The 10,127-nt window shown below is 43.2% G+C and overlaps 1 long non-coding RNA gene across 2 annotated transcripts; it reads left to right on the forward strand.

Annotated features, from left to right (window-relative positions):
- Nucleotides 1-273: 273 nt before the first annotated feature.
- LOC134361175 (uncharacterized) lies at nucleotides 274-4,893 on the forward strand. 2 transcript variants are annotated; one of them, XR_010021386.1, is made up of 3 exons: nucleotides 284-327; nucleotides 1,437-1,553; nucleotides 3,436-4,893. It is a non-coding gene; the product is annotated as an uncharacterized LOC134361175 (long non-coding RNA). The 2 variants fall into 2 exon arrangements; XR_010021387.1 differs by lacking the exons at nucleotides 1,437-1,553; nucleotides 3,436-4,893 and adding an exon at nucleotides 1,078-1,244 and having other exon boundaries at nucleotides 274-327.
- The last annotated feature ends 5,234 nt before the right edge of the window (nucleotides 4,894-10,127 follow it).

The raw sequence follows: 10,127 nt of genomic DNA on the forward strand, positions 1-10,127 counted from the left end.
TTTACACGTATATAATACTACTTCATAATAAAAATACTTTAAAAGGGTCATTTGATGGGTCGAGTCGAGCTTGATCCTATTAAATATTTATAGAGCTGACGACTAGCTTATTCATGCTGGGAATTAGACAATAGAAGCTGCTCCTTTTGTATCTTAGCGTTGGTATTGTTTTGTTTGGGGGAGTACCAGGAAAGTTAGGTTTAAAATTAGAAACTTTGGTAGGGAGAGGGGGTGGTGGTTAGAATTTATAGCTCTACTTTTTGTCACTGGGTAACTTTCCTGCACTTCGGGCGTGCTGTCAGGAGGATAGTAGAGGGATCTTATGATGTAAGTAGCAGGCTGCCTTTATATACAGTTCAATGAGGAGTCATTGGGATATTTAAAAATACTAAATGCTAATTTTTTTATTGAGCCAGAAAAACATAAAAATTTAAATAATGAAAGTATAGGTCTAAGGAATAAGTTATTTAAGTAAAAGATCGCTGCTGTACCTCTCCCCTTTCACAGCTTTTACCAGTTATTTACCACTGCTCTTGTTTGTCTGGGCTTAAATGTTTCTGTAAAATATTATGACATGAGCTTTGGACAGGGATCATATTTTTCTTGTTCACTGTCTCATACTCAGGCAGAGCTTGGATCACAGAAAGTGCTCTCTAAATAGTTTCGAATGGGTCAATGAATAGTGTGTATACATAAAGTATAATATACATAACAGCTATAATGCTATGCAGATCTAAACACCCACACATCTATACATGTACATCTACAATTCTGGGCTCAGGTTCAGCTCAGGGGAAACCTGTGATACTTAACTGTGTGTGTCGACCTGACTGGATCATGGGGTGCCCGATATCTGGCTAAACATTATTTCTGGGTGTGTCTGTGGGGGTGTTTCTAGATGAGATGAGCATTTGGGTTGGTGGACTGAGTTAAGCAGATGGCCCTCCCCAGTGTGGGTGGGCGTCATCTAGCCCATTGAGGGCCTGAATAGACCAACGGGTGGAGGAAGGAAGAAGTTGCCCTTTCTGCCTGACTGCTTGAGCTGGGACATCTCGTCTTGTCCTTTTCTGCCCTCAGACTGAGACACCACCAGCTCCCCTGCTTCTTAGGCCTTCAGACTCGGACTGAACGACAGTGCGAGCTCTCCTGGTACTCCAGCTCGCAGACAGCAGATTGCGGTGCTGCCTCTCAGGCTCCATAATAGATCATGTAAACCAATTACTCATAATAAACCATACATGTTATTAGATGTTTCATATGTATGATATTGTATATGATTATGTTATCTATACTATATATGATATATACACTGATACATAATTATAGTAATATATAATACTAATATGTATAATTATATATAATATATAATCATATATATGCTATATACGCTATATAATTATATGTATATATTTCCAAAATGATGTTTTTTTTCAAAGTGCTTGGATCCATGCTGACATACGAGACAAGGAGGACAGAGACAGAGAGAATGGAACCGTGATCATACAGGAGCCACCGGCTGAACAGCTCGGCCTCCTCTCACTTTCTTTTGTCCTGTGAGAGTAGTTCACCACCACTTTACTAACTGGATCTGCACCTCTCCCCAGGGGTTGCTTGAATTGTGCTTGGCATCTCAATATACAAATGCATTTAAAAGGCTTCCACCTTAACATCTCCAATTTACAAATGGGTTTCAGAATTTTTTCAGCAGTTCTGTTTAATCCTTCATAAGAGAAGTTTCATCTTTTCCATGAACAACAACATTTTACAAATATATTTAAACATTTAATATGTCTTTTTACATGCATTTTAAGAGAAACACAGACTTGTTTTAGCCAAGAATGATTTCGATGACTGTGAACTTAGGGTCAATAATGAATAACTTCGAAGTGAAATAGAGAATTCAGAGATCTGCCGTAGAGTGGTTGTTAAAGGACCCCAAGAATGACAAAATTCATGTAAGAAAGGAGTCATTGGTCCATGAGACTTAAAGTAATAAGGCAGAATCAGTGTTTTCTTTGGAGGTGATTCTTTGCTTTCTCACTAGCTACTTCTGTAACCTTGAGACAATGATTCACCCACCCCTTTGAGCCTCTATTTCCTTATCTGTCAAATGGAAATGATGTCTAGCTTACTGTAGCAGATATGGGGATGCACTGCCTTGGGCCACTTTCAAGTAAAGAGCCTGTGGCCCCATTGGCTTGGGCTGCCTTTAAAAGAGAGCCTTGGGCTGCAGGTTGACCCACTGCAGAGAGCAGCTTCATTCAAGAGCACACCCCTTCCCAGTATGACCCACATCCAAGGACTCCCTGATGTGGGGGTGTCATCTTGGTCCAACTGGAGACAACTTGGGAGGATCTAGCTTGAGAGCTCCCTGTGGGGTCAGTCAAGGCTGTCACTGGGCCAGCATCACAGCTCGACTTGTCTTTCTGCCCCCTTTACTAGGTGCTAGAAATATTTCACAGAGGTTAAACCACACCTAGCTTCAAGGAGATTATGTCATGTCAGGGAGATGGATATGCAAATATGCAATTACCAAACAATGTGATGATATAATAACAATGTATATCTTTAAGGTAAAATGGGAGCCCAGAGGAGAGAGCACCTAAGCCTACCCGAGGGAGTAGAAGGAAGCATTTTCCAGCTAAACAAGAGTAGGGAAAGAATAGTCTAGTCAGGGTGAAATAGCATATACCATCATGGCAGCATTTGTTAGAGTTTAGTGCTCTGGGGTACAAAATGTGTGTGTGTGTGTGTGTGTGTGTGTGTGTGTGTGTGTGTGTGTGTGTGTGTGTGTGTGTGTGTGTGTGTGTGTGAGAGAGAGAGAGAGAGAGAGAGAGAGGGAGAGAGAGAGAGAGAGAGAGAGAGAGGGAGAGAGAGAGAGAGACTGAGAAGTGGTGCTCAAAAGATACAGTTGGACAGGTGTGTGCAGACCAGATCAGGAAGAATCTGGTATTTCATGCTAGAAATGTCACAGGCCACTCTAGCACCCTGTGGGGGAAGGGATCCACGGAAGACTTCTGCAGAGCAGCAGGGAGATTGGATTCATGCTTTACACAGATCAGTCAACTCTGCATCCTGCCTTGGTTTGCCTCATGCCATTCTTGTAACATGACTCAGTGCTTCCACACATGCCTCTAAAAGAAAATTCCCTCCATAAAACATTAGGGAGAAATGTAGAATTTCTCTACCTTTGGGCTAGGTAGAGATTTCTACATTGCTACAGAAAGTGGAAGTTTCGTGTGTGTGACTGAGGAGGAAGTCTCATTTCAATCTGTACAGAATCTCACTCCCCAAATCCCCATTCCTCAGTCACTCCTTTGGTGGCCAGCTGGGTCCCCGTCTTTCCCTGGGCTCTTTCCTCTGGTTGTAGGTCCTCATTCAGGAGTCATGCCTCCCTCCTCCCTACCTCACCAACTCTTCCTCTTTCTCGTGCAGGACAACTGAGCACGATTCTAGCACTTCCATTCCCATCACTTCACTCAGCAAGAAAGACCTGCCAATGTCGGTATCTTCATACACCTTGAAAAGCATCGGTGCATTTCAATTACATAAATAAAATATCAGTATATATTTCCAATGTATCTTTTAAAATGTCACCTTGGAAGCAATATGAAGAATGCATTGGGTTGGGGATGGAGTGACGCCAACCACAGAGAGACGTATAAGGAAGAGATTGTGTTAGCAAAGGAAAAATAGATGGAGAGGCTGATCCAGGGGCTGAGATGGAGGTGGAAGGGGCAGATATGTTAGTAATTAGGGAGTAGACCGAGTGGACTTTGCCATTAATCCAGTCCATAACAGTCACTAAAAAATAGAAGTGCTGCTCCTTGAGTAGAGTAAGATCTGCTAAGATCTGGGAGAGTTCGTTGAGCCAGTCTTGGGAGAGAAGGAACAGCATGGTAGGGAATCAAGCGACGTGTTGCTGTGTCCTTTCACCTGCCCGCATCAGCCATCCTGGAAGTATCAGTTATGACAACAAACAATGAGACCTTTTTGAAAACCCCAGATCTCACACATCTGAGTAGGCGCTGGCCCCTACATCACCATGGGCAACGGTTACTTATTCCAACACTGCTGCCTTTGTTGAAATACTTTCTGAACTCTTTGGCATCTGCATTTGGAGTCAGGATATGAGACACCCAATAGTCTGGTCTCATTACTTGAAGGTGACTTTTTATTTTTACGGTGGATAGCTTTAGCTATCATGAACATCCAAACGGCTTTCCAGACACCCAGAACGAGGCTTCAACTAGGGAAAATAAATTGGGGACATGAGGACCGAAGACCCTCAGCTGAGGCTTACGGTTGGGAAAATGACCACAGCCAACAAGGGCGACTTGTCTTGAAGAGACGCTGGACAGAGACAGCCCTGCTCACCTCTCTCGTTTACAAATTCCCAATCCCCACACATCATCAGAACTAATCCAGGCAACTTCGCCAGATGCAACACTTCATTCCCAGGATGTGAGGAGCAAAAGGGATTCAGAGAGAATAGGAAAAGATGCGGAAGCTTGGGAGCAAGATTCCCTCAAGAGTCACTGCGGGTTTACAACAGAACAAGGTGGAAAACACGTTTTCCTTTAGCGGCCTCATGGTTCGGCTGCAGAACCTGCTCGAACCAGGGAAAGGTGGGCATTTTGGAGCAGTCCAGGTTTGGGGGGCTGTCCAAGTGGGTTCAGTACAGGCCGAACAGACACTCCTGGTTGTTAACAAAGGACAAGAAATGATAGTATCAGAATCTGTGAGCTGTTAATAGTTACATTAATTAAATATGAGGGTACTTCAAAATATTCATGGAAAGATTCATATTAACTTTCAATTCTATTTTTCCACAACTTTTTGAAGTACTGTCATACACATGAAGTGATGAGCACGATGCCAGACAAATAAAATTTGCTCACTTTGTATTAAATAAATGTTCAGGAAAATCATGGGGATTTGTTTTTGTTTTATGTTTGATTGTTTCTTAATGAAAAAACAGTACATGCTTTTTAATGAAAAAACTACTACACGCTTCCCCATGGAGTATTGATTTCAGATGATTGCCTTTTACTTACATAGATGTACACAGTAATTACCCCATCCCAGGGGTAAGCACCTTACACTGTTGTAAGCACCTTACAATTGATTCATTTAATCCTGACATCAGTCTTATGAGCAAGGCACTCTTATTCTTATCTCTCTTTTGCAAATGAGAAAACTGGGATCCAGAGAAGTTAAATAACTTACCTGAGGGCACTTAGCTAATAAATGGTAGAGACTGTGCTCTTCACCACCACAGTTTTCCGCCTTTTGAAATTCAGCTTTGGCAGCCTTTTTTACCACTGCTCACATCCTGCAATATTTTTCCAGCCAGGAGTTTTTTTCAGTGGACTAAGGATAAGCTGGGCCTCTGGGTTCCCTAAATGGAACACTCAAAACAAAACAAAACAAAACAAAACAAAAAACAGAGTTTATTAGAGATGAAGACTCCTTAGTGATCATTAGCCCAGGCATGGCAAGACATGTTTTTCTTTGAGTGAATCTTATTTTTTTTTCTTATTTTCAGATCTATTATATTTTCTTTCACTCTATCACCATTTATGCTTAACTTATCTGCACTAAAAGGTTGATCAGTCCCACTACTTTTTTTTGTTTGTTTCAACCTTTACTTGTACATTTTTGTGGGGTACAGTGTGTTGTTTCAATATATGCATATACTGTACAATAATTTGCTTAGGATAGGTACTGGTACAAATAGATCTTATTTTTAGAACAGTTTTAGATATTATACTGAAAAATTGTAAAGATAGTACAAAGAATTCTCATGTACCCCACATCCAGTTCCTCCTATTTTTAACATCTTAGTATGGTACATTTGTTATAATTCATAAACCAATGTTTATAAATTATTATTAACCAAAGTTTATGCTTTATTCAGATTTCCTGAGTTTTTATCTAATGTCCCTTTTTTGGTCCAGGATACGACATTAACTTAACAGTCACATCTCCTTAAGTTCCTTTAGACTGAGAGTTTCTCAGACTTCTCTTGTTTTAGATGACCTTGACAGTTTTGAAGAATACTGGTCAGGTGCTTTGTAGAATGTCCTCAGTATAGTTACAGACGATGTCTTGCTCAGATTCGACTGAAGCTATGTGTTCTTGGTAAATGAAAATGGTGAAGTGACATTTTCATCACATGACATCAAGGGTACCAACTATCAACTCTTCAGACTGTGTGTTTTTCCTTGCCTTGAAATTTTTTTGTAGAAAGCTGGATATGTTGTATCAGGTAATAAGAACCAAGGTAAAAAGGCCTCTCGTGTGAAGATGTGTGTTCATCTGGCTACATGTTGCGCTACATTTAATGTTTGCTGTAGCTTATTCTAGGTCACAAATTCCTCTAGTGGCCTGCTTTGTGTCCCCGGTGGTCTTTGATCTTTCCTAAGAACTCTCCAGATTTTTAGGGTGGAGGTTTCCCCTGTAACCTCAGCTCTCTGATGGGGCTAAGGAAAGTCATTGATTTTCACTTAGCTTTTTCTTATTGTAAAAATGAGAGCAGCAACTTTTAAGCCCTTTACATGTTGAAGCTGAAACCAGAAGTCTTCCCAAACACTTTTAAGAGCAGAAACCTTTTTTCAAATGGAGTCTTCTGTCAACAGCATGGGTCTCATGACCGTTTGGCCCAAACCAAGTATGAATGCTGGAGTATTTCCTATCTATGCTTCCTGGTTCCGTCAGGCATCAAGGACACCCCTTCCTCGCCCGTGCTGTGTTTCAGAGGATTTACAATTGTCCTGGGTCATTAAAAAGCAGTTTGCCCATATGAGGCAGTGAGGACAGGACACAGAAAAATCTTAGGGCATAAGCAGAAATCTTTTCAGCTGGAAAACCCAACAGAAAGGGTGAGGCGGGGGATGGTAGAATCTCATCAGACAGCACAGAGGAGCGGCTCATGTGGTTTCCCCCCATGTTAGTGGTGCATGTGCTCATGAAACGGAGGCAGATGGTTTGCAGAACGTGGTTTGGCTTCCTCGAAGCTCCCTGGTGCTGGTCTGCCCTGGACACTGACCTCTAGTCCTGTCTCTACGCCTCTTTGTGCGCCCTCTCTCACTTGCAAGATTTGGTCATCTTGTCTAAAACTCCAAAGACGTCCTTCCAGATCATGCCCTGTCCTCTTCCTCTGGCTGTCTCTCACCTGGTCCCTGGAGGATGGTGGAACAAATATTCCGGGACTTCCTCTCCTCCACAATTCATGTTCCTGTGTAAAGTCTCCATTCTGCTCCCAATGTCCTGATTATCAAGGATCTTTTTTTTCTTTTGATAGAACTTGGCTTCACAAAACAAAGTCTTTGGATTTCTGAGCTAGTATTTCTGATGTGAGCTTTGACAACCTAAAGTTAAACTGAAATGACAGTTTCCTTTAATTTCTGCTGTGACAGTCTCAATATCCCCTGACGCATGGATTCTTACACAGAAGTGTCGAAAAGAAAAACAAAGATAATGACTTTGCAATATTTTTTTTCTATATCCCCCTGGATGTCTCGTGTGTATGTGTGTGTCTGTGTGGGTATTTATGAGCTCTGGTTGGGGAGGACCGAGGGGTCCAGAGCCCTGCACACTTAGTGTTCTCCACAACCCACCCAGTCCACTAAAACCACTCTTAGGAAGGCGACCAATGGCCCTCAAGTCACCAAATCCAGTGGCCACTTTCAGCATCCCCCTTTCTTGCTCTGCCAACAGCACTGACCACAGCTCGTCAATTCCTCTTGCTTGAAAACTTCTCTCTTAGTTTTTAGGATGCCGCTTTCTCAATCCTGCTTTCTTGCACCTCGCTCCTTCTCAGCCTCCCTTACTGGGTTCTCGCCTTCTCCTCTACCATTAAATGCTGGTGTGCCCATGGCCCTGACCTCCTCCGTGTACACTCATCCCCTCCTGAAGCTCATCCAATGTCCTGACTTTAAACAACGCCTCTATGTGATGACTCACTAATTTGTCCCTGCGGCCCAGACCACTTGACTGTAGCCTCATAAACCAAAGGCCTTACACCACATGTCCACTAGCGATTGAACTTGACACGTTCAAAACCGAACTCCATTCCTCTCCTCCCAAACCTGCTCCTCCCCGCACAATTCCACATCTCCGTAAAGGGCAATCAATTCTCCTAGCTTCCCAGGCCATGAGTCTTGCCTCCTGTTTCTCTCACCCACATTTCATCTATCAGCAAATCCCATCAGTGTTACTCCACGAATTTGATCATCTCTTCTTCACAGTTCTCACCCTGGCCCAGGTCACCTCTAGCTCTGATCTGGATTTTGCAAGTTTCTTAGTAAATCTCCCTAATTCTCCCTTGACAATCTACATCCTATTCTCTATGCTTTAAAATGGAAATCAGATCTTGTGGTTGCTTTTCTCCAAACGCTCTGGTGACTTCCAACAGTCTGACCAGGGTTCATGAGCTCTCCATGACCACATGTACTGTCAACTCTCTCACTCTACTTCCTGCCACCTACACCCGATGCCACCCCAGCACTAGCAGCCTCCTTCCTGGTTACTTAAATATGCCAAGCTCACTCCTGTGGCAGGGTCTCTGCCCAGACTGTTTCTTCTTCCTGGAGAACCCCCCCACACACATATCTACAGACTCTCCCTCACCTTCTTCAGGTCCCTCATTGTGAGTCACCTCCTCATTGTGAGTCCTTCCCCAGCCACCCCATTTAACATAGCCCCGTCTCCCTGTGCCCTTTCCCCACTTATTTTCCTTTGTAGCACTTACCATTACCTGGCATGGACTACATGTCGTCTCTTGGTCTCCCTTAGTAGAAAGTAAACTCAGCAAGAGCAGGTGCTTTGTCTTTATCCCCTGCTCTATCCCTGGTGCTTAAAACAATGCCTGGCACATAGTTGGGGCTTAATGGATAATGAATGAATAAATCCTGTGAAAGGGCCCATAAAACACTTCCAGGAAACCCAAAACCCCCAAATCCCATTCTTCCCTTTTACAGATCAGAACCTGAGGCCCAAAGAGAGAAACAACATGTTCAAGGTCACTCAGCAGTGAAAAGCAGGGTGAGGCCCAGATTCTGGATCCCCCATTTCCCAATCCTGTTCTCTCTCCATATGTGCCCCAGTGATAACAGAAGGAATGATGTCAGCTTCTGCCTATCGGGTGACATTCTGAAGGCCATGCTTTAAAAGGTTTTCCCAATCAACTGAAGGCAGAGAGTCCAGCCAGGAGACTGAGGCTGTGGCATCACCAGGGGGACATGCTAAGGCCCTCCCACCCCCACCCCGTGACAAGGAAGTCAAAAAGAAGAGCAAAGCCTGGGAGACTTTGTGAAAGAAGCTTGTTGAATAACTGAACATGATGATTAAAGAACAAACAGAGAAAAAAAAAAAATCCAAGTGATTTTAAGGAGGGAAAGCCCATCTTTAATTTTGTATCTTCCACGCCAGTACTTAGCATATAGTGAATACACCACAAATATTCATTGCTGGTCACAGTAATGAGGAAGATCAGAAAGATCACAATTCATGGGTGTTCTAATGAATCAGGCTCTCTAAGTGGAATGGGCAAGAACACACATCTGGGGTCAGAGGAACCTGGGTCAAACCTCATCTCTCTTTCTTACCAGCCAGGTGATCCTGGGCAAAAAACTATTTTGTCAAAACCTCAATTTTCTCATCTTTCCACTCGGGTAATATATATAAGTGCAGGGAGAGGGGCTAAATACAATTGTGTGCACAATGTACTTAACTAGCTGAATGCTTGCACATGAGGCCCTCAATAAATGCTCACCTTTGCTTACTATCTCACTGGCTTCTACCTTCTCTTGAAATCCATGGCCCCTCATTTCTGGGTCTGCAATGCTGAATTCCTGCCTCCTCTCCCCTCCCCTCTTCTTAAGGGGATTGAGAGAGAAGAAAAAGAGGGCTCCTATCCCTTACTCTCCTTCCCACCTCTGAACTTGGGATGGATTTGGTGCCCTCCATCCACTTGCTGGCAGGTTTCTCTTGAGGGCTCAGGCATCAGGACAAATGTTTGAATCACATCAGCTCTGCTGAGCAGTCACAAGAGTAACTTGGGAGCCCAGCTGTGAATTCTGCACCCAGAGTGGACCTGCTAGGAGCTGCCAAGTACCTGTAAC

This window comes from Cynocephalus volans, chromosome 12, assembly GCF_027409185.1.
Source record: "Cynocephalus volans isolate mCynVol1 chromosome 12, mCynVol1.pri, whole genome shotgun sequence".
In the NCBI taxonomy this organism is placed as follows: Eukaryota; Metazoa; Chordata; class Mammalia; order Dermoptera; family Cynocephalidae; genus Cynocephalus; species Cynocephalus volans.